The sequence below is a fragment of the Phascolarctos cinereus genome, unplaced genomic scaffold, assembly GCF_003287225.1.
Source record: "Phascolarctos cinereus isolate Bilbo 61053 unplaced genomic scaffold, phaCin_HiC Scaffold_4;HRSCAF=312, whole genome shotgun sequence".
NCBI classification, from domain to species: Eukaryota; Metazoa; Chordata; class Mammalia; order Diprotodontia; family Phascolarctidae; genus Phascolarctos; species Phascolarctos cinereus.
Window position 1 is genome coordinate 397,959,024 of NW_027555847.1, and position 22,874 is coordinate 397,981,897.

The following is a 22,874-nucleotide window of genomic DNA, read 5'->3' on the forward strand; positions in this document are numbered from 1 at the left end:
CATGTCCTGTGTTAATTTAGACTATACACTACAATGAGGTTAATGGGATTTCTATAGCTTTCTGGCAATTATGAGTTAAATAATGTAATGTGTGAATAAATCCAGGAAAATAATTGGCCAGAAAAATATTTCGACATATTAGTGAAAATTATTTATCAATGGGATATTCCATTACAATTTTGAACTAAAATACTTTTCCCAAATTTCGTAAAGAATTCGTTAATATCTTTAGCTGGATTTTTACTCTACCAATGCATGTGCCTTAATGGTGCCTTAGCACCATTTCTTCTGTTTTGGAACTCTCTGGAGGAAGTTAATCATTAAGTACATGCTTTGAATAAACTTGGAAATTTATGTTAACACAGTAAAATGTAGAGTGGCATTTTACAACAAGAAGGGATCTTATATTTAGTCCGGTCCCCTTATTTTACAGATGAGAAAATCAGAGGTCATGGAGCTAAAGTGATTTTCTCAAAGTCACATAGGTGGAAGGATTTGAACTAATCTCTAGGTCATTGCTCTTTTCACTATACTTCCTGTAAATCAGTGTGGTTTTAAGCTAGTAACAATGAAAAAAAATGTTTTTGAAGTGAGATGACCTGATTGTTCTGTCCCTTACTACCTGTGTGAACTTGAAAAAATTATACCATCTCCCTTGGCTTCAGTGTCCTTATCTGTGAAATGAAGGTGTTGGATAAGGATCGTTGATTTGGAGATAGAATGGATGTTGTATGTTTTCAAGTCCAATACTTTAGGGGTTACAATTGGGGAAACTGAGAGATAAAGAGGTTAAATGATTTGCACAGGGTCAACAGCTGGTAAGTAATTGAAGCAACATACAAACTCAGGCCACCTAGCTATTTTAACAAGATGATCTCTAAGTCACTTTATAGCTCTAAACTATGTGCATGGACATAGATGCATAATTACTGAGGGGCTGCAGAAGCAATGGAAATGCCAGCAAGAAATTCTACTTCTGTAGTCATAACGCTTATGTCATCTTGATTCTGTAAAGGCAGATATACCAGATCTCAAGAACTTGGAATGATTTGGTACAACTGGAAGACATTAAGGTTGTGTTTGCTACAATTTCAGCACCAACTTCATGATCTTTTATTTGCTAAACCCTGAAGGAGACTGAATGATACTCAGAACCCTGACTTGTATTTAGGCCTCCAACATGGACAGTTAATGTGATAAAATGTGTCCAAACATCTAGACTGATGATTCATTGCTGTCCTTTTCTGGGGGTAACTTGCCAGATCACTTCATGAAGGGAAGGATGATGCCTCTGTGAATGAGAAAGAAAAGATCTCTCAGTAATGAGGATTTGTTTGAGGAATAGAATTTGCAATGTTTTTGCAAGTTTTTGCATGGACTCAAGGGTAAGAAAGTGGCATGTTCTGCTATCTGGAGAAACCACGAACATGGGGCCCTTCGTGTAGGGCAGACTCCCTGTGGAAGGGGTAATAAATTCTCACTGGAGGAGGTAGGTTAAAGGTCAGTACTCATAGGAGTTTAACCAAAAGGTGTGAGATGCTTAGAGCTGGGGTTTAGGGTGGTGAGAAATATTAGAAGTCATTCAGGCCCATCCACTCATTTTACAGAGAAGAAAAGTATAGCCCAGATGTGTAAATCAACATTCCTGAGGTCACACAGCAAATTATTCACAGAGGTAAACCTCTTAGGTTTGTTCTACTTATGTCACTAATATTATTTCCATTGTATCCTATGGCTTCTGATAATAGAGTAGACTTCAGACAGATGAATCCAGGATTGGGCCCCACTCCTAAACTGATAAAGTACAGGATAAATATATATTATATATTTATACACACACACATATATGATATATGATATATATATATATATATACATATATATGTATACATGTGTATATATAACATACATATGTATGTATATATACATATACATGTATACATATATATGTATATATATCATATATCATATATGTGTGTGTATAAATATATAATATATATTTATATACATATATATGTATACATGTGTATATATAACATACATATGTATGTATATATACATATACATGTATACACACACACACACATACACACACATAGACACAGATATATTTTCCTTTGATTAGGTGGTTATTTGAAGCAACTAGATAAAATACTGAACTTGGAGTTAGAAAGACCTGAGTTCAAATACTACCTTAGATGAATACTAACTGCATAACCCTAGACAAGTCACTTGACTACTTTAATCCTCAGTTCCCTTATATGTAATATGGGGATAATAATAGTACCTATGTCACAAGGTTGTTGTGAAGGTCAAATGAGTATATACACATATACATACATACATATATGTATACATATGTATGTATATATGTGCATATCATATATATGTATGTATATATCAGTTTGCAAATCTTAAAGTGGTATATAAATTCTATCTATTATTATATTAGCTATTTACATCATATATATATATATATATATATATGTATACTATTTATATTATATTATTATATTAGCTATTTGCACTTCCCAGGGTATGGAGATGCCTGTTGTCTTTTAAGTAGTCTTTCCTAAATGGGCAAATGGTAAATTGAATGTACTAAAGAGTTTCTTTGATCCCTGGCTGAATTTTTTTTTTATCTTGTATTTCTTGTCTGAATGTTTTCTTAAGCGCTAAACTGAAATAAATAACCTTAGCTGACAATATCTACACACTTTCACCTGCTCTTCACTTCGTTGTTTTTGTTCCCTCCAGGCCATGTGAGGAAAAGGTTTTCCAGTCTGTCTTCAAAGCTCATTTTATTTAATCCAGGATTAGCTGTGTTGCCTTTCTCTACCTTTTCAAATACTGTAATGTCTTTTTTTTTTTCCCAATGCAATGATGAGAAAGGAATTGAGTACTCAAAGTGCTTTAAGTTTGAGCCACAGTAATACAAAATCTCACTATATCCTCCTTGGACTTGTAGCATCTTCAAATTGCTTAACTATGTGTATGTGTGTCTTTATAGAAGGGTGTTTTGTTATGTATGTGGATGGGGGTGAGGATAGAAGCATAATGGAAAGGGAGAATTAGAGGTGGCATTTTTTGTTGTTTTGCTTTTTAAAAAAAAAAACTACCCGTCATTCCGACATTGTTAGAGAGATGGCAAATAAAGCTTCAAGGTCTTTTTGGAAAAGTCGGCTTTTTCTGACTGCTCTTACCACATTCATTTCACACTTCGATTCTGTGTTTCCAAGACATGACATTGTGCTGTGAGATAATGTTCCATTTGTAAAAAAAGTAAGGTTTCTAAATAGGGGTTAGCTGGGTTAGGTAAAAGAGATTGAGAAGGTTGGCAGCATAGGACAAAAAGGGTTCAGGCAGGGAATAGAAAGTTAGTGTGTTTTGAACATCATCACACAAAAGTCAAAGATGCAATGAAGAACAGAACCACTTCAAGGCTATGTGTGGATAGTGCAGGCTGAACTGTCAGTACCAGGGATAAGAGGATGAAGTAAGAGAAGCAAAGATAAGCTGCTTCTAGTTGGACATGCTCTTTGAGAGCTGATACTTGGTTTTCTTTGTCTCTTTCTTCCACCCCACCCCACCTCCTAGGTTGGAAAACTCACTTCAAAACAGTGGAAAATGTGCCATTAAAAATGAAATTTCAAAAAAAATAAAATAAACAAATAACCCACATGAGATTGTGGAGTGACTGCTAGGATAGTAGCCCCACCCCACAGGGCTGTTGTGAAGATCAAATGAGATAAGGAGGTACTTTATAAACCATAAAGTGCTGTACAAATGTAAAGTATTATTGTGTAATTTTTTTGTGAATGGTGGGTAATAAACTATAGCTTGGCCCATCTTTCTTCTGGCTTATAATCCTTGAAGTAAAATTCTGAAACTAGAGATATTGGGCTTTGGTCCTTTCCTTTCCCCTCTCTTTTCAATGATCTCTACCCCTCTTTCTTTCTTAAAAAAAAATTTATTTTAAACATTCTCATCCTACCCCCCATCTCAGTCTGCCACTCACTGAGAAGACAAGCAAAGTGACATCAATTATACAATGTGGAATTATACAAAACATTACAAAGCAACAAAAAAAAACCCCAAAGAAAGCATGCAAATGATACTTCAGTTTGTCCTCAGAGTTCATCAGTTCACTTTCTGGAGGTAAGCAAAATTTTTTCACTATGAGTCCTTCAGAACTGTCTTGGATCATTGCATTGATCAGAGTCATTAGCTCTCTCAGTTGTTCATCATTTCAACATTGATTTTACTGTGCACAATAGTTTCTCAGTTCTTCTCACTTCACTTTGCATCAGTTCATATAAGTCTTGCCATATACTTTCCTGAAACCCCCCCCATCATTTCTTAGTGCACAATAGTATTCATCACAATCATGTCACATTTTGTTCAACCATTGCCGAACTGATGAGTATCCCCTCAATTTCTAATTCTTTCTGGCACAAAAAGAGCTGCTACAAATATTTTTGTAAATATAGGTCCTTTTTCTTTTTCTTTGATCTCTTTGGTGTACAGAACTAAAAGTGACGTTGCTGGATCAAAGGTTATGCACAGATCTATAGACCTTTGGGTGTAGTTCCAAATTGTTCTCTAGAATGGTTGGGCCAATTCACAACTCTACCAACAATTTATTAATGTACCTATTTTCCCTTATCCCCTCCAGAGCATATGTCATTTCTGATACGTATGATGTGATACTTCACAGTTGTTTTAATTTGCATTTTTCTACACAACAGTGATTTAAAACATTTTTTCATATGACTATAGATAGCTTTGATTCCTTCTTCTGTAAATTGCTTGTTCATATCCTTTGACCATTTATCAGTTGGGTAATGACTCTTATTTCTATAAACTCGACTAAATTCCCTATCTAATTGAAAAATGAGGCTTTTATAAGAGAAATTTGAAAAAAATATATATTCATTTTTTATGGAACCTTTTGACCAAATGTACTTTCCCTGATTATAACTTTTAATTAGGGATATTTTTGCTTTTGCTTTGCTTGAGATCATAATTGCTACTTTGACCTTTTCAACCTCAGCCAAAGCATATTAGATTCTGCTTCAACCCTTCATTTTAATTACTTGTGTGTCTTTCTGTTTCAAGTATGTCTTTTGTAAACATTTGTTGGATTCTAGTTTCTAATCCAGTCTGCTATACTCTTCCGTTTTATGCATGAGCTCATCCTATTCACATTAACTGTTGTCATTACTGTCTGTGTATTTCCCTCTGTCTCATTTTCTTCTATTTATCCTCTCTCGTTTTATGCTGTTTCCCTTCAAAATTGTTTTGCTTCTGACCACTGCCTCGCTTAATTCACCTTCCTTTTGTATAATCTCCTGCCCATTTCTCTTATTCTCTTTCCCTCCTATTTCCCTGTGGAGTAAAATAGATTTCCATATCCAGCTGAATGTGTGTGTGTGTGTGTGTGTGTGTGTGTGTGTGTGTGTGTTCTTCCCTCTTTAAACCAATTCTGATAAGAATAAAGTTCATAGGGGCACCTAGGTGGCTCAGTGGATAGAGCACCGGCCCGGGATTCAGGAGGACCTGAGTTCAAATCCGACTTCAGACGCACAATAACACTTACTAGCTGTGTGACCCTGGGCAAGTCACTTAACCCCCTTGCCTAGCCAAAAAAAAAAAAAAAGAATGAAGTTCATTCATTGCCTGCCAACGCTTCATTTTCTCTTTCATAGTAAAAACTCTTCCTTGTGTCTCTTTTAGGTGAGATTATTTTCCCCATTTTACCTCTCCTTTTCTCCTTCTCCCAATAAATTTCTTTTCCTCACTCCATTTTTTTTAGATCAGCTCAACATAATCGACTCATAAATCCCTGTCAGTATAGAGTCCTTCTAATTGCCTTAATAATGATAAAGTTCTTAGGAGTTACATGCATCATCTTCTCATATAAGAATGCAAACAGTTTAACTTTGAGTCCCCTATGATTTCTCATGCAGGTTTACTTTTTTATGCTTCTCTTGAGTTTTACATTTTAAATTCAAATTTTTTTTCATCTTTGGTCTTTCGTCAGGAATGCTTGAAAGTCTTCCATTTCATGTAATGTCAATTTTTTCCTCTGAAGTATTATACCAAGTTTCTCTGGGTAGGTGATTCTTGGTTGTAATTCTATCTCCTTTGCTCTCCTGAATATTATGCCAAGCCCTCTGATCCTTTAATGTAAAAGCTGCTAAATTTTGTGTTATCTTGACTGTAGCACCATATTTGAATTCTTTCTTTCTGACTACTTACAATATTTTGCCTTGACCTGGGAGCTTGGAATTTGGCTGTAATATCCTCGAGAGCTTTTCATTTTGGGAACTCTTTCAGAAGGTGATTAGTGTATTCTTTCAGTTTTTATTTAACCCTCTAGATCTAAGATTATAAGCCATTTTCCTTTAAAATTTCTTGAAATATAATGTCTAGGCTTTTTTTATTCATGGCTTTCAAGTAGTCCAGTAATTTTTAAATTATTTCCCCTGAATATATTTTCCAGGGCAGTTTTTTTTTTATTTGTTTCTTGACGTCTCATGGAATTATTAGCTTCCACTTGTTCAATTCTAGTTTTTAAAGGACTATTTTCTTCAACAAGCTTTTGTACTACTTTTCCCATTTGCCCTATTCTGCTTTTTAACGACTTTTTTTTGTCAGTAAATGCTTGTCCCTCTTTTATGATTAGGCCAATTTCATTTTTAGGGTATTATTTTCTTCAGTATTTTTGTGCCTCTTTTACCAAGTTGTTAATTCTCTTTTCATAATTTTCTTGTATCAATCTCATTTCTTTTCCCATTTCCCCCTATCACTTTTACCTTTTCCCTGAATTCTTCCAAGAATTCTTGTTGAATTTGGATCCAATTAGCATTTTTTTGAAGTTTTAGTTGTTGGGGTTTTCACATTGTTGCCTTCCTCTGAGTTTGTGTCTTAGTCTTCCCTGCCACTGTCTTGGCTTTTTATGGTCAAGTACTTTTTGTCGTTGTTGTTTTGTCATTTTTTCAGCCTATTTCTTGAACAAACTCAACGTTAAATTTAGATTCTGCTCACCAGGGGTAGGGAGGCACTTTCCCAAGTTTCAGGCTTTTTTGTGCTGCTGTTTTCAAAACTACTTCTGGAAGTCTGCAAGTTTTCAGTGCTTCCAAGGTGGTGTCACCTGGGGAAAGGTGTGGTCACTACTCTCTGGTTCTACACTTTAGTGTTTACCTAGAAAGGGCCCCTGCTCTACTATTGCTGCAAGCATTAGCACTTCTTTTGGACCTGGAATTGTAACCAGGTTCCCCCTGTGGCCACAAATGCTAATGCTCATTTTTTCTGCAGAACTGTGACCAGGACCACTGTTTCCTTGTGACCCACCAGAAATGCTTCTCTTTGCCCTGGAACCACAACCCAGAACTCTGGGTTGCCCATGAGCACCAGCTGCACTCAGTGTCATTTCAGGGTCACTTATGATCTCTTTCTGATGAGTTGTCTGACTCTCTTACCACCCCTGGATTGAGAGCCCCTAGAGCTGCTGCTGTTGCTAGCACTGCTGTTGCCTCTGTTACACCCACCTCCAATGTCTGATGTTGATGCTGCTACCCTGTTCTGAGCTGGCTCCACTATGCTTTCACAGGCCTCTCCTAAGCTGGCTTGAAAATAAAATGTCTCACTCTTACCTCTTGTTGGCTCTACTGCTCCAAAATTTGATTTGAGGAATTATTTTAAAGTTGTTTGGAGGGGAATTTTGGGAGAGTTCTTCTGTATTTCTGCCTGTTCTTGACCATCTTGGCTCCTGAACTCATTACTATTGAGGAAACCTGACTCCTCCTACTCATGAAGGCTCATAACCAAGTGTCATCCTCAACTCCTCACTCTCTCATTCCCCCTATGTAATTTATTTTCAAGGCCTATCTCTCATATGCAACCCTTCTCTCCTCTGATGCATACAACAGCCTAGCACAGGTCTTCAACACCTCACACCTGGATTCTAGTAATAGCTTACTGTTTGCTCTCACTGTCATATTTTTTTTTCCACTCCAGTCCCTCTTCATTCAGCTGTCAAAATGATCTTCCTTAAATGTAGGTCTTACCACAACAACCTCCTGCTCCATAAATTCCAGCGATTCCCTATCATCTCCAGGATGAAATGGAAAATTTTCTGTTTGTGTTTGAAGTCCTTCATAACCTTCCCCTTCATCTTTCCAGTCTTCTTATGTCTTACCCACCATTTAATCCCTGTGTACTTTGTGATTCAGTGACACTGGCCTTCTTACTGTTCCACACAGCAGATGTTCCACCAATCAATGGGACATTTTCACTGGCTATTCCCCATGACTGGAATAGTTTCCCTCCTTACTTGTGCCTCTTTGTTTCCAAAAAATCCCTTTTAATTCCACCTTTTGGAGGAAGCCTTTTTTAACCCCTATGCCTTAATTCTAGTGCATTTTCTCTGTTGATTACTTTCAGTTTATCCTGTTTATATCTTGTTTGTATATAGTTGTTTAGGACAGCTAAGTGATGCAGTAGATAGAGTGCCAGGCCTGAAGTCAGGAAGACTCATCTTCCTGAGTTCAAACCTGGCTTTAGACACTTACTAGCTATGACATTGGGCAACTTAGCCCAGGACACTTAACCCTGTTTGCCTCAGTTTACTCCTCTGTAAAATGAGCTGGAGAATGAAATAGCAAACTGGTTCAATATTTTCGCCGAGAAAACCCCAAATGGGGTCACAAAGAGTCAGATACAATTGAAACAACTTAACATATAATTATTTGCTTGTTATTTCCCTATTATACAGTGGGTTACTTGAGAAGAGGAACTACCTTTTTCCTTTATCTGTATCCCCAGCATTTAACACAGTTCTTGGCGCATAGTTAGCACTTAATAAAAACTGACTGAACCTGTGGACCTCATTCTTTATGAATGAAACATTGGAAGTTACTGCATCTTTTATGGGAAGAGCCTCAAATAAGTGCAGCAGAAAGAATACTGAATTTGTGATTAATAGATAGGTTTGAATCAGAGATTTCGTTTAATCCCATTATGACATTGAGCAAATCCCTTTACCTCTAGTACTAGGTTGTCTCAATAGTCCATATATCTCTAAATTAAATATCTCTAAAATATGTAACTCTAATGATTTAAGGGTCCTTTTCTTTACCTGCCCCATCTTTTCCTTCTCTGTTTCATTCTTCCTCTCTCCATCTCTTTTTCTTCTTTTTCATCTTTTCCTCCTCTTTCTTTTTTATCCTCTCCTCTTTCCTCCTCTTCCTCTGCCCTCCCTCCCTCCTTACAACCCCTTTTTTTAAAGAAAACCTAGAGAACTTCTTCCAGCACTTGACTGGCTCAGGAGTTCCAGAAGCTGAGGTTAAATCTCACTTATTAGCTAGGAGACCAGGGATAAGTCAAGTAGCTTTTGTGGGTCTGAAGAATCCTCATCTGTAAAATTAAGGGGCTAGACTAGATGATCTTTGAGGTCTTCTCAAGCTCTCATTCTATGATCCTGTAACAGGGAGACTAACCTAAATTTGGAGCATATATGATTGTTTCTTTACAGCAGAGGAAATATAAGCATAGTCAATCTCTTCTGATCTCTAGAACTTGCCTCAGTTCCTCTGTATATGTTAAAGCTGTCAACCTAAGTTCTCTTCATTCCTTTTGTTGCAAATTCTTATGAAAAACTACACTGGAAAGGGCATGAAAATTCAGTAAGAAGATATGTTATTATGAATTGCCAATTAAGACTTTCTTTTATACTGGGATCCTATACCTTTTTCTTTACTTTCCCTGTTTCTTTGTTCTCTCACTGTAGGACATTTCATATCTAGGTACATCAGTTAAGTCCTATAATTTTGCCTGGAGACAAATAATAGTAGGTAGTTTGGTAGTGTGGAAAGGAGAACTGGCTATGAGGTCAGAGGACTTGGTTTGACTGACTTCTGATCCAATTTCCTCATCCTTGAAATTAGAACCTATGATCTTCTATCAGTAGTGGATTTTGGAAAAAAAAACTTTCTGAAAAAATCCATTTTCAAGCCACTCCTTTCCTTTTCCAATTCTTCTCTTCTTTCATTGCTGATGAGAATTTTGAAGTGGTCTACTCATATTTTGCCTCTTCACTATACTATCTCATCTATCTATGGTCTTGTGATCTGAGAAGCCTCAGCTTCTAGTGAAAGTCTTTGTTTTCAACAAACCCAATTGAGTGTGACACAAGCACCCCATTCCCATTTAACTCCAGCTTTGTCATGCCTCATTCAACTCGCCAAACTTTCTTCCTTCACACGAATTTAACACCAAATGCAGGTGTGATTTACTTATTTGACTAAAGGGCTGGGCATGCATACTTCTCACCATATTCTACCACTGGGAAGAAAACTTTCACAAAATTAGATAGCAGGCAGCTAGGTGGTACAGTGCATAGAGTGCTGGGCCTAGAATCAGAAGGAAATGAGTTCAAATCTGGGCATGGATATTTACTAGCTGTGTGACCCTGGGCAAGTCACTTAACTGTGTTTGCCTTAATTCCTCATGTGTAAAATGAGCTGGAAAAGGAAACGGTAAACCACAACAGTACTCTGCCAAGAAAGCTACAAATAGGGTCATGAAGAGTCAAACATGAGTGAAAGGATTAAAATAGCAAGATAAGGATTTGAAGAAATTTCTTAGCATGCCATTAAAAATAAAGCATATCATGCTATTTTCAATGAACATCAAGGGATCTAACATTCTGTAAAATCATGACTTTAAAAATAAATTTAGTTTCTACATAAAGGGCTAATATTTTGCCCTTCAATATTGGAGATACAATGATCTGCTTTCCTAAATGGAACATTTCTTAAATTTAAAATGGAATTTGAAATACTCTTTCTTAGGAAACATCCATCTCCTCCAAAAATAAACCTGATCTCTATTACCTGCAGTTTCCTTTCTAACAGGAAAACAAATGATTAAATATGTGCTTATCAAAGAAGGCATTTCTTAAGGCTGCAGTCTCCAAAAGCATTTCCAAAATGCAAAGGGCCCAGTAGGCAAGACTAGATCTTTGTTAGCTATGAATGGTTTTGGAAGCAAAGTCAAACTCTGTAAATGATTTTACTTACACATGAGAGAGAGATCTCTCAGAAGTGAAAGAACAGACAAAGCAGAGTTCATCTGCCCTGAGGAAAGAAGTTGCAGTTCCTAAACAATGAACTTGGCTTGTTGAGAAGTTGCAAGTTTCTAATGATTGGCTTTTAAAAGTTTAAATTTGAGAAGTAAAGATGTAAAGTGAAATTTCTTATGTATGTGAGTCCTGGTAAATTTTTATTGATTATTACAGCTCCATGGAAGTAAAATTAACTGTATCTGCCTTTAAGCTGTGATTAGTGAAAACTGCTGTTTGAGGTAAAAGGCTCTTGGGACTATAACTAATTTTGTTGTGAGTTTGAATTTAGGTATGGTTGTCTGCATTAAATCAGTATCTGAGAGAAATGCCACAAGCACTTAGAAGGAATGTGATCCTGTACTGTTAACAGGTGGAGGTCTGTATCTGGGAAAAAGCCATGAGGACAATCTTAGCCTCAATCTAGGATGGGATCCTCCTGGCTCAGTGTCCTCATTGTGTTCCTTTGAGAAGGAATGTTTCCCAACAGACTATTCCCAAGTCTGGCTATGATATGGAATTCATACTGCATGATTGGAGAACTGTGACTCTTATCTGAATTCAAACAGAGCTAAGGATGTTCTGTCTTGTCGTATTTGGCATATCACATGTCCCTGCCTTTTCCTTTCATAGTAGATTTCTCTGATCAGAGCAATTGGTCAGTAAAATAATTTATGTGAGATCTTGCTGTTTTGATCTGAATTTGTAGTCATCTCGGCCTAAGTAAGAGTAAAATCAGTGTTTGAATTTATCATATGTAAAAGGTTCAATTTGTGAAGTATAATTAGAGAAGGATACATATGTTAAAATGTGGAATATGCAATTATTAAAGGTACCAAGAGTGCCGAGTGTTAAAGGTACCATAAGAGTGATAATTTCTGTGTGTGATAATATGGAAATCCAGTTGATGTTATCTGAAGTTTATTGTTTGTGTTACAAAAGTTATTACTGTTTCTAAATTGTATTGTACTTCTAAAAGTCTGTAATTGTAAAATTTGAGGGAAATTGTTATTGTCCTACTCCCTGTGTGTCTGTTTCCCCTGTATACAAGACTCCCTGTCCTGCCTGGTTAAGATAGAAGGGAAAGGAGAAATCAAGCTGATGGTTCCGAAGAGTCAGGGTTGGGTGCCAGTCCAAGACCACCCTGATGGTTATTCAAATTTAGTGGGTGTGAGGAGGCTTCAAATTGTGAGAGATGATCTCTCAGAAGTGAAGCCTCCTCAAAGGGTCATTAATTCTTGTTAATGGTTCTTGTATTGTTGCTTTCAAAACCCTTCACTCAGACCCTGTTTTTAAGTTTTTAACAGAAAGAGTAGCCCTACCCCCAACCTGAACTGCTTGCCCTTGCAAAACTTCCTGCCTTTTCTTGTCTCTGGGCAAACTTGTGTCTCTGTGAATAGATTGTACCCCCTGAAAGCCCAGCCAATGGGAAAAGGGGAAGGGGGTTAGGGAGGAGGAGCTTGAGTCAGGGTATAAATAAGCCTTTATTTCAGTAGCTCATACTCTCCTAGCCGGCAATGGTGACTATGAGTGGTACCCTTTCTCATGAGAAAGCAATAAACTCTTTTCTACTTTCAAGGTATCTAAGTCTTTGTTTTTATTTTTGAGTAAGTTGTCTCTGTTCCACACACACATAATTTTTCAAAATTCTGGTGATTATAGATTCCAAGTTGGACACAGTTTAATATTTTGTTATGAGATACAATTTCAAAAATGTCCTCAATTTCATTTTTATATTTTTGAAAATACAGTTTCATGGTACTTTACATAACACATTTATTCCCAAATTCCAGTGTGTAAATTAAAATTAAAAAATTACATTCTTTATTAAATACTTAGGGGAAGGTATATTTTAAAGGAGCTCTGTGGTGAATTATTTGTGACACAAGAGAAATTATTTGTGACAAGGGAAAAGTCACCACCTAGTTTATCTGTTTTGTAAATTCAGATTCTTATGTGCAAGTATAGTTCTCACAAAAGTGGGGGTGGGGTGGGTGGGGCAAGCACAATTGTATTCTCCAATAAATTTGAGATTGTTAGGTTGAGTTTGTCGATGCCTTCAAACTAGCTTAATTCCTGGCCTACACTGTAACAACTGGTCAATTAGTGGAGGGAAAAAATCAAGACCTTAGAGTCATACCCATTGAATTTTTGGTATGGAAAAAAGTTTTTACTTTTAGATTGTCTTTGATTTTTTGCGAACCCAACATGATCATGATAGATAACTACATCTATCCATTTTACTTGGGGCATCATGCATGTTTCATAGTTTCTGGGAGTTATTCAATATTTTGTTAAATCAACCATTAGCTCAATCTAGCTTTCTAAGAAATTAAAAGCTTCAAATTCCCTTGTAACATAGGAGCCTTCCAGTGGTTAAAAAAAAATACAGATCTTTCTAAATGTGACAATCTCTTCCCATCTGCTTCGGGCATGAGTGTTCCCAGAACTAAGAAAGGCCATTTGAATCACCCTTTCCTCTCTTATGCCTTTGGACTCGAATGCCTAACTGGAATAAAGCTCTGCTTAATGTTTCCTCATGCATGTAGACAAGGGAGAATGATATTTAGACAGATGAGAAGAGGGCTCAGGAGCCATGTGATCCCTTATATATGAGGTCATCATATATTTATTGGCATTTGGGGGGGGCAGGGAATTGAAATATACAAAAAACTAAGCCACCATAATAGAAAAATCAGTCAGTAAGCTCTAGACTAGCCCTATGAGGGTAAAGAGTATTTTCCTAGTTACCTTCTTAAGAAATAAAAAACTGAATGAATATGGAAGTTAAGGCAATTGTGTAATAATCATTTAAGGCAGGGATTCTTAAATTTTTTGTGTTGTACTCTTCTTTGGTAGTGTGCTAAAGCCTATGGACCCTCTACTCAGAAGTATGTATTAAATGAATAAAATTATATACATGTATGTGTATATATATATATGTATACATATATATACACACACACATATTATGAAGAAAACCACTTACATTGAAAGCAATTGAAATTTTTATACATATATGTGTATACACACATACATTTGTATAGACACATAGGCATACACATATATGTGTATATATGTTTGCATGTGTTCATAGGATCCCAGACTAAGAAATTCTGATTTAAAGTAAAATGTAAAATTATTGCCTAAAAGATTTTATTTCAAATTTTATTCTGCATATCAAAAGCATAACCTCACCTATTTGCATATTTGATTTAAACAGTATGTACAATATTCCAACTCTCTTCTCCATGACTTTCCATTGGTTCTCATTCATGGAATATACTTCCTCCTTATCTCATTGTAACCTTTTAGTATTCCTAGTTTTTAAGAGTTGACCAGGGGCTGGGCTATCTTCTGCATGCTGTTTCCTATTCATACTGTTAGTTCCTCCACTTTCCCCTAGTTGTCACATACTTATATATGTATGTGTTGTCTTCCCCAACTAGATTTTAAGCTCATTGCAGGTGGGGACTTCATTGCTTTTTATCCTAGCAAAATGTCTGACACACAGTAAGTGCTTAATAATGCTTTGTGATGATGGATTGACATAATTATCTTCCTCAATGAGAAAGTTTAATTGTGTGGTTATTAAAAGGACTGAATCATCTACAAAGTCACCTTTTTTCTGGTGCGTGCACACACACACACACACACACACACACACACACGCATGCACACAATTTGAATAATTGGGAGATGCTGAAAAAAGAATTGACTAGAGCTAACACTTTCCCTTTTATAAGAAGTGAATGACAACAAAAGGATGAGGCTGTGAAATGTATATGAGTAGGAAGAAGGGACAGAGGTGTTAGAGTAAAGAGGTTTGGAAAGATCTTGCTTTCTTGCCACTGTACATGCCACCAGCACAGATAAAACAATGTTGTAAGTTCAAAACAGCTGCAAATAAATGTTTGATTGGGGATAAAATATGCCAAGGTGACAATATCTTGCTCTTCCTGCTTTTCAGGGACCATCATTAAAAATGCAGTAAGGCTTGGACAGGCCCAGAAGGCCCCAGGTTTTCTCAAGGTACAAGGAGAGAGAGACGAGTTCACAAGATGTCAGGAACAATATCCATTTGTGTTTACTATTCAAACCCACTGAGTAACCTTTCTCTGCATGCTTATACTAAAGGGCCAGTGAACATTTACCAGTGGGAGTTGGGGGAGGGAATAGCCCTAAAGAAAATGGGTGGGGATAAAGAGAGTGCTAAGGGAAGAAGATTTAGGGGACAATTATGTACACAGTTATTTTCACTAGTCAAAGGAATGGGGTCTCCACTTTCTGATAGTTGTCCACTCTGGCAATATCAGCTAAGAAAATATTCACTGTGTAAAATTATGGTAAGTCTGTCTTCAGTTTTGTGTTGGGAATTTTTTTTCTTTAATAATATATTGATGTGAGCAGCTTGGGCATGCCAAACAAATTCTCTACATAAAAAGTCAACTGTCGGAATGAGGCTCATCAATCTGGAAAAGTGCACTCAGGTAGAATGCCTCTCAGGGAGGGATCCCTGGCAGCCATATTGTTCAGAGGGAAAGGACCATTCCATCTGATGGTCTCATAAATGTTTATTAAAGAACATTTCTTCCAGCTTACAAAAAAAAAAAAAGCAGCTGTGTTGCTACAGTGTCAGTAATTGACTTTTCAATGATATTGTGATAGGGCTTTCACAGGGTAATTGAACTGTAGGAATTTCTGCAGAAGAACGTGCATTGAAACACCTGAGCAGGGACAAGTAGCCAAACTACTATAAATGCTGTGTCACACTGTGACAGTGAACTCAGGTCTACTCATTTCAGGAGACCTTGCCATCATCTTCCATGCAGTCAAATGCTTATTTCTTGTTCTTTTCCTCATGTGATCCCCTCTATTAGAAGAAGGGAAAGCTCATATATATTGTTCAGTGGTTGCTTCTTATATTTACCTTCCAGGTGGAGGAGTGAATGGCAAAACTTTAGAAATATAACATTCCCCAAGAACTGACTTTTAGAATAAGGCACTAGTGGAAAGAAATGACAGAAATGGACTCATATAATGGTCCAACTTTGTCCCCTGTTCTCCTGCTCATAAACTTTAATTCTACTGATAACTGTATTTCCCTCCATTCCTATTCCCCTTCTATTCCTCTCCCCTCTGTTTATTCTATTTTTCCTCTTCTTTGATCCTATCCATCCTCAAAAGTATTTTACTTCTGACAGTTGCCTCCCCCAGTCCACTCTTTCTTCTATGAGCTCCCCTTCCCTTCTTTTATCCTCTTCCTCTCCTATTTTCCCTTAAGGTAAGATAGATTTCTATAGACAATTGAGTTTCTGTGTCATTCCCTCTTTGAACGAATTTCTGATGAGAGTAAGGTTCAAGTATTCCCCATCATCTCCTCCATCTTCTCCTCCACTGTAATAGCCCTTTTTTGCCTTTTTTATGTGAGATAATTTACTCTCATTTTTCCTCTTGCTTTCCCTTTCTGTTAGTACATTCCTCTTTCTCAACCCTTAATTTTGTTTTTAAAGAAACCATCTCATCATATTCAACTCACACCTGTGCCCTCTATATATATATATATATATATATATATATATATATATATATATATATATTTCTTTGAACTGTCCTAATAATGAGAAAGTTCTTATGAGTTACAAATATAATCTTCCTATGTCAGAATGTAAAAATTTAACCTCATTAAGTCCCTTATGATTTCCCTTTCCTTTTTACTTTTCTATGTTTCTCTTGAGTCTTATATTTGAAAGTCAAATCTTCTGTTCAGCTCTTGTCTGTTCAACAGGAATGCTTGGAAGTCCTCTATTTCACTCAATATCCCTTATTCCTCTGAAGGATTATACTGTTTTGCTGGGAGATGATTCTTGGTTGCAATCCTAGCTCCTTTGACCTCTGGAATATCATATTCCAAGCCCTTTGATCCATTAATGCAGAAACTGCTAAATATTATGTTATGCTGACTGTGGCTCCACAATACTTGAATTGTTTTATTCTGGCTGCTTGAAATATTTTCTCTTTGACCTGGGAGCTCTAGAATTTGCCTATAGTATTCCTGGGAGTTTTCATCTTGGGATCTCTTTCAGGAAGTGATCGGTGGATTCTTTCGATTTCTATTTTACCTTCTGGCTCTAGAAAATCAGAGCAGTTTTCCTTGATAATTCTTAAAAGATGGTGTCTAGGCTCTTGTTTTGATCATGGCTTTCAGTAAGTCCAAGAATTTTTAAATTATCTCTCCTGGCTGTGTTTTTTAAGTCAGATTTTTTTTCCTAATAAGATATTTCACATTATCTTCTACTTTTTCATCTTTTTAGTTTTGTTTTAGCGTTTCTTTATGTCTCATAGAATCATTAGCTTCTACTTGTTCAATCCTAATGTTTAAGGAAATATTTTTTTCAGTGAGGTTTTGTACCTCCTTTTCTGTTTGGCCAATTCTATTTTTAAAGAGTTGTTTTCTTCAGTGAATTTTTGTATATCTTTTTTTCCATTTGGCCAATTCTGCTTTTCAAGGCATTCTCCTCATTGGATTTTTGTACCTTAAAAAAAAGCATATGGCCTATTCTGTTTTTTTAAGGTATTATTTTCTTTAGCATTTTTTGAGTGTCCTTTAGCAAGCTGTTGACTCTTTTTTCCTGATTTTTTCTTGCATCACTCTCATTTCTCTTCCCAATTTTTACTCTACTTCTCTTACTTGATTTTCTTTTTCTTTTTTTTTTCTTTTAGGCAATTGGGGTTAAGTGACTTACCCAGGGTCACACAGCTAGTAAGTTTCAAGTGTTTGGTCTGAGGCCAGATTCTCACTTGATTTTTAAAATCCTTTTTGAGATCTTCAAGAGCCTGAGACCAACTCATATTTTTCTTGGAAGCTTTGGATTTTGACTCTGATATCTTTTTCTGAGTGTGTATTTTGATTTTCCTTGTCACCATAGTAACTTTCTATGGTCATATTTTTTTTTCTGTTGTTTGCTCATTTTCCCAGCCTATTTCTTGAATTTAAACTCTTTGCTAAAGTGGAATTCTGCTTCCAGGGTGGAAGGCACACTATTCCAAGCTTCAGGGGTTTTGTGTAGCTATTTTCAAAGATACTTCCAGGGACCTGTAAGTTTTCAGTTCTCCAAGGTTGTATCATCTAAGGAGAGGTGTGTTTACTACTCTCCTGGCCTGTGCTCTGGTCTGTGAACAACCACAAGCACTCTTTTTTTTTAACATGGAACTGTGATGAGGGTTCCTGTTATACTATGGCTCTGATGTGTTAGTGCTCCTCCTCGCCCTGGGACTATCATGAGGACTGCAACCTTGATCTGAATATGGGCAAAGCAAAAGAGTCCTACCCCCATGGCTAGCAAAGAGACCTCTACAATCTTCTGACCAGCTCCAGAAGAAACCACTGCAGCTGCTGATTGATTCATTCCCAAGGCCTGCTCCTGGTTTGCTGGGACATTGTACATTGTCTGTGCTGTAACAGCCTGCACTGGACTATGCTCCAGTCTCACCCCATGCAATAGACCTTTCCTGACAAACTTCTGAGTTGTCTTGGGCTGAAAGTTGTTTCACCCCATTGTTTTGTGGGTTCTGACACTCCAGGATTTGTTTTAGGGCACTATTTAAAGATCTTTGGGGGAATTTAGGGGAAAGCTCAAACAAGTCCCTGTCTTCTCTCCTCCATCTTCCATCACAATCATTATCACCACCATCATCATTTTGCCTTCTACCTTCCTCTCTCAAATATTCGGTGTCTTCTTGCTGCCCTCTGCATGCTCACGGCACATGACTGCTCAGTCCCACTCTTAAATGCCCAAGTTGGAAGATGTATCATATTCTCTTCTACTGAGTGACCCCTATATATGCCTCCTGTTGAATTGATAATAAGACCTCTATCGTATGCTAAAGGGAATGCTATCCTTGAAAACTAGTTCGTACAAAGGTATGCATCCCTGATAACTTCTTTGGTAAGTTAGCCACACCTGTGCTTTGGTTTGTTAAAAAGAATATTGTTTCACTCAAAGGAACAAATGTCTAATGGTAGACTTTCAGACACTGTGAGAAATTAGGAGAAGGGACTTTTTGGTGCAGGGGGCAAGTAAGCTTCCCAATCTCCCTAAAATAATGCCATGCACTAGGACTCATTTAATTCACATGAATACCATACACTTTTCCATTAAAGTCTCCAAATCAGCACTGCATGCAAGCACAGTCTAAATAAACTATTGAACGTGACAGACAAAATAGAATACAGATCTCTACATTTGGATGTAACTTAATGATATGTTGGCATGTGCTGTGGTCTTGATGAAAACCTTACAAAATAGTTTATTAAACATAGTTGGAAATATACATATGAATACATATGCATATGTACACTTATATGCAAATACGCAAACATGCATGTGCACGTATATGAAGTGTGACATTACCTTTAAATTACTTCTAAATTAATATTTCACATTATTTATTATTTACAGAAGGATATATGCTCTTTGAGGGCAGGGGCTACTGTTCATCTTGTTTTTGTATCCTCAGTGCTTAACACAATGAATTACATGCAGTAGAGGCTGAATACATACTTTTTGTGGCTTTATTGCTGCAGATGCTCTCCTCAGCTTTGCAGATTGTAGCCCCTATGTAACTTAGTTCAATTATCTTCATGAATTACAATGACAATTCAGGCAGCCAGTTCTGAGACTCCATGTTTCTGCAATTCTGCCTAAAGCGCATGCTGTCTTAAGGCCTTTGGAGTTCCATGTTGACCCAAAACACAAGGTGTCCATGGGAAAGAACAACATTTATTAAGAGCCCACTCTTTTTGTCTATACACTTTAGGTGGCCTCTGCTTCTGATGTTATCTTTTAATGTTCACCTCAATATCTATACCTCAGAGCTTTGGTGCATCACAGAAAAGAAGTGAAGAACAGGTTGACCCAGTCTGCGGCAGTCTTTGCAAGCTTCTCACAGACCAGAGACATAGTGGCACTGCTATCTGTTTACATAGCCTTGTGAAAGGTTGTTTTTCTGCATTTATAAAACTGTAAGGAGTGGGAAGTCTGGCAAAATGAGACTTTTTTAGGGTTGCAGTCAGCAAGAAAAGGTGTTATTTAATTCATAATTATGCAGTTTAATAGCACATGCATATATACGATCTATAATATATAATGTATAAGTATGGTATGGAAGGTTTAAACATTTACTAAGTAATCAAGAGTACCACTATATATTCATATATGTGGGCTGCATGATATCTAATTCAAATTAGCACAGTTCTTAACACATAATAGGTGCTTAATAAATTTTTGTTGCTTGCTTGATTGAAAATTTCACTTAATATTCTATATGGAGTTATTTGACTTGCAATTCCACATATTTCACTAGATCTCATAAGTGACTCAACAGTGATTTATTTGGGTGTATAAATTTGATTTCCAACAGAGATCTCTCAAGGAACTTATTAAGAAGTTGGGGATGCCAGAAATTTATATGTGCACCCATTCACACAAGTACATACATACATATACACACACACAAAAGAAATAGTTAAGAGAAAAATCTTGGCAGTATATATGATTGTCAAAACATGTAGTAACAACTTTAAGTGCTATTGGAGTTTAGTTAACAGAAAAATCAGAATACACTTAAGTAGTTAGGGAAGGTCTTTGGAAAGATAAATGAAGAGAAGGAGGTTAGTTGTTCAGAAGAGAAAGCCAAAATTGTCTAATGGGAAATCATAGGAAAAAAAGTTTGGATAAGTAGAAAGGAGACAAATTATAGAGACCCTTAAATTCCAGGCTGAGTCTGAATTGTATTTTAATGATTTGTCAGTAAATAGACATCTCATTCAGAAGATTAATATGGCAAAGTGCACTTTTGGAAGCTTTATCTGGTGGTGGATTGTAAGATGCATACCAATGTTCATATACAGATACACATAAATATGTATGTAGGCATTGTATACACATGTGTACTAGTTACATAGGGATTTATACACACAGAAAGACATGTCTATACTTGCGGGGAACAAAAGAAAGATTTTGTATTTACTTTTAGGTGAATTCTTTAATGTATTTCTTATTGTCTATCATGTACTCATATACAAATGCACATTCAAAACTGACATGGCTTGCTTGCATGTCTACATAAGCCATATTTTAGAAAGCATGTGTACATATATGTATGTGACAATATATGTACATATACATGCATGTATATATAACATGTATGGTTGTGTGCACTGAATATATGTGGTAAAGATGCCTCTATCCCAGTTCAGAAATGTACTTACATTCTGTTCCTTATTCATTCCTTTGGAGGACACTGTTTGCCTTTCAAAGAGCTAAAAAGTCTCCCATCCCTCCTCACTGCTTTATTTTCACTATTTCTCATTGGTTTTTCTCCTGCTTTCATTTTCCTTACAAAAAAAGAAAAGAAAATGTGCATAAAATATCATCATATTTACATATTATTCTTTTAAGTAACAAAATAGTCAAAATTTATCATTTTGTCTTTTTATGAAATTTCAAATTTCACAAGGAAAATTGAGGTAGAGATTTCACTATGTTGTTTTCCTTTTTTAAGAAAGTTTTTTTTTCCCTTTTAATTTGTTGTGGAATGGGGAGGATTAGGAGTGGGAAAAGAAAGCAAAAAAGCAAGTAATACTGTGAAGCTAGAAGTGAGGACCAACCAGAATAGCTTAAGTGTTCCTAGACAACGATGGGCATTTCTACCAGAGGTAATCATTTTCTGCCTTTCCGCTCAAGCTGCCTTCCCATGATTACTGTACTTTTCTGAATGGTCATGGAACAAAGACTTTAGCCCTGAATAAGGTTAGCAATAGCATCCAGAATGGCTTTGGGCTAACTAGGAAGAGAACAAAATTTGTCATTTGTACCCACTCTGTTTGGGCAATTAACCAAAAAAGTGCTTATTAAGAAGCCACTATGTACCAGACACTATATTATGCACTAGAATCCAAAACTTAAATGAAACAGTTCATATACTCAATGAGTTTTCATTCTTCAAAAGTTACTAAGTTTGGAGTTAGGCAGTAGCAAATCAATCAATAAAGAAACATGTATTGAGCACTACATATGTACCAGGCACTATACTAGACACTAGTTATATCACGGGAAAAAAAAAAAAAACAACTCTCCACAATCAAAGGGATATATTCTTTGTGGGAAAAAAAACATCTTGTAACTAAATGCAAAATATAAATAAAACAAATACTAGATAACTTTTCATTGGAGAGCATTGAGAGCAGTATGTATCAGAAAAGGCTGAACTTTCTCTTCTGTACTTCTCCAGTTAAAAGGTACCTAAAGATTCCTGCAGTCTTGGTCTCCTCTCTCAAGAGGAAAGCATTTTGAAAATGTTTCAAAATATTTTATTTATATCTTTTGTTTTATACACTTACATTCCCCAATATCTTTCCCCCTATCAGAGATAGTCATTTATTGTATGCTTGAAGAAATTGATAGTAAATGAATGCTGCAAAACTGAACTCAATACTTATTCCCCACAAGTCTAAGGGTTATATGGAGTATGCCCCAACCTTGATTCTCCATTTCTACAAAGGAGATGAGTTAGGTATTTTCTCACATATCTTTGGGGCCAAGGCTGATCATTATAATTTCATTTGGATTGTTTTGTTATTGTTTTATTTACTTTGTTGGTCATTGTGCATATGGTTTTCATGATTCAGTTGATTTCACTTTTGACAAATTCATTGAAATTTTTTCACATGAAATAATTGTTTTGG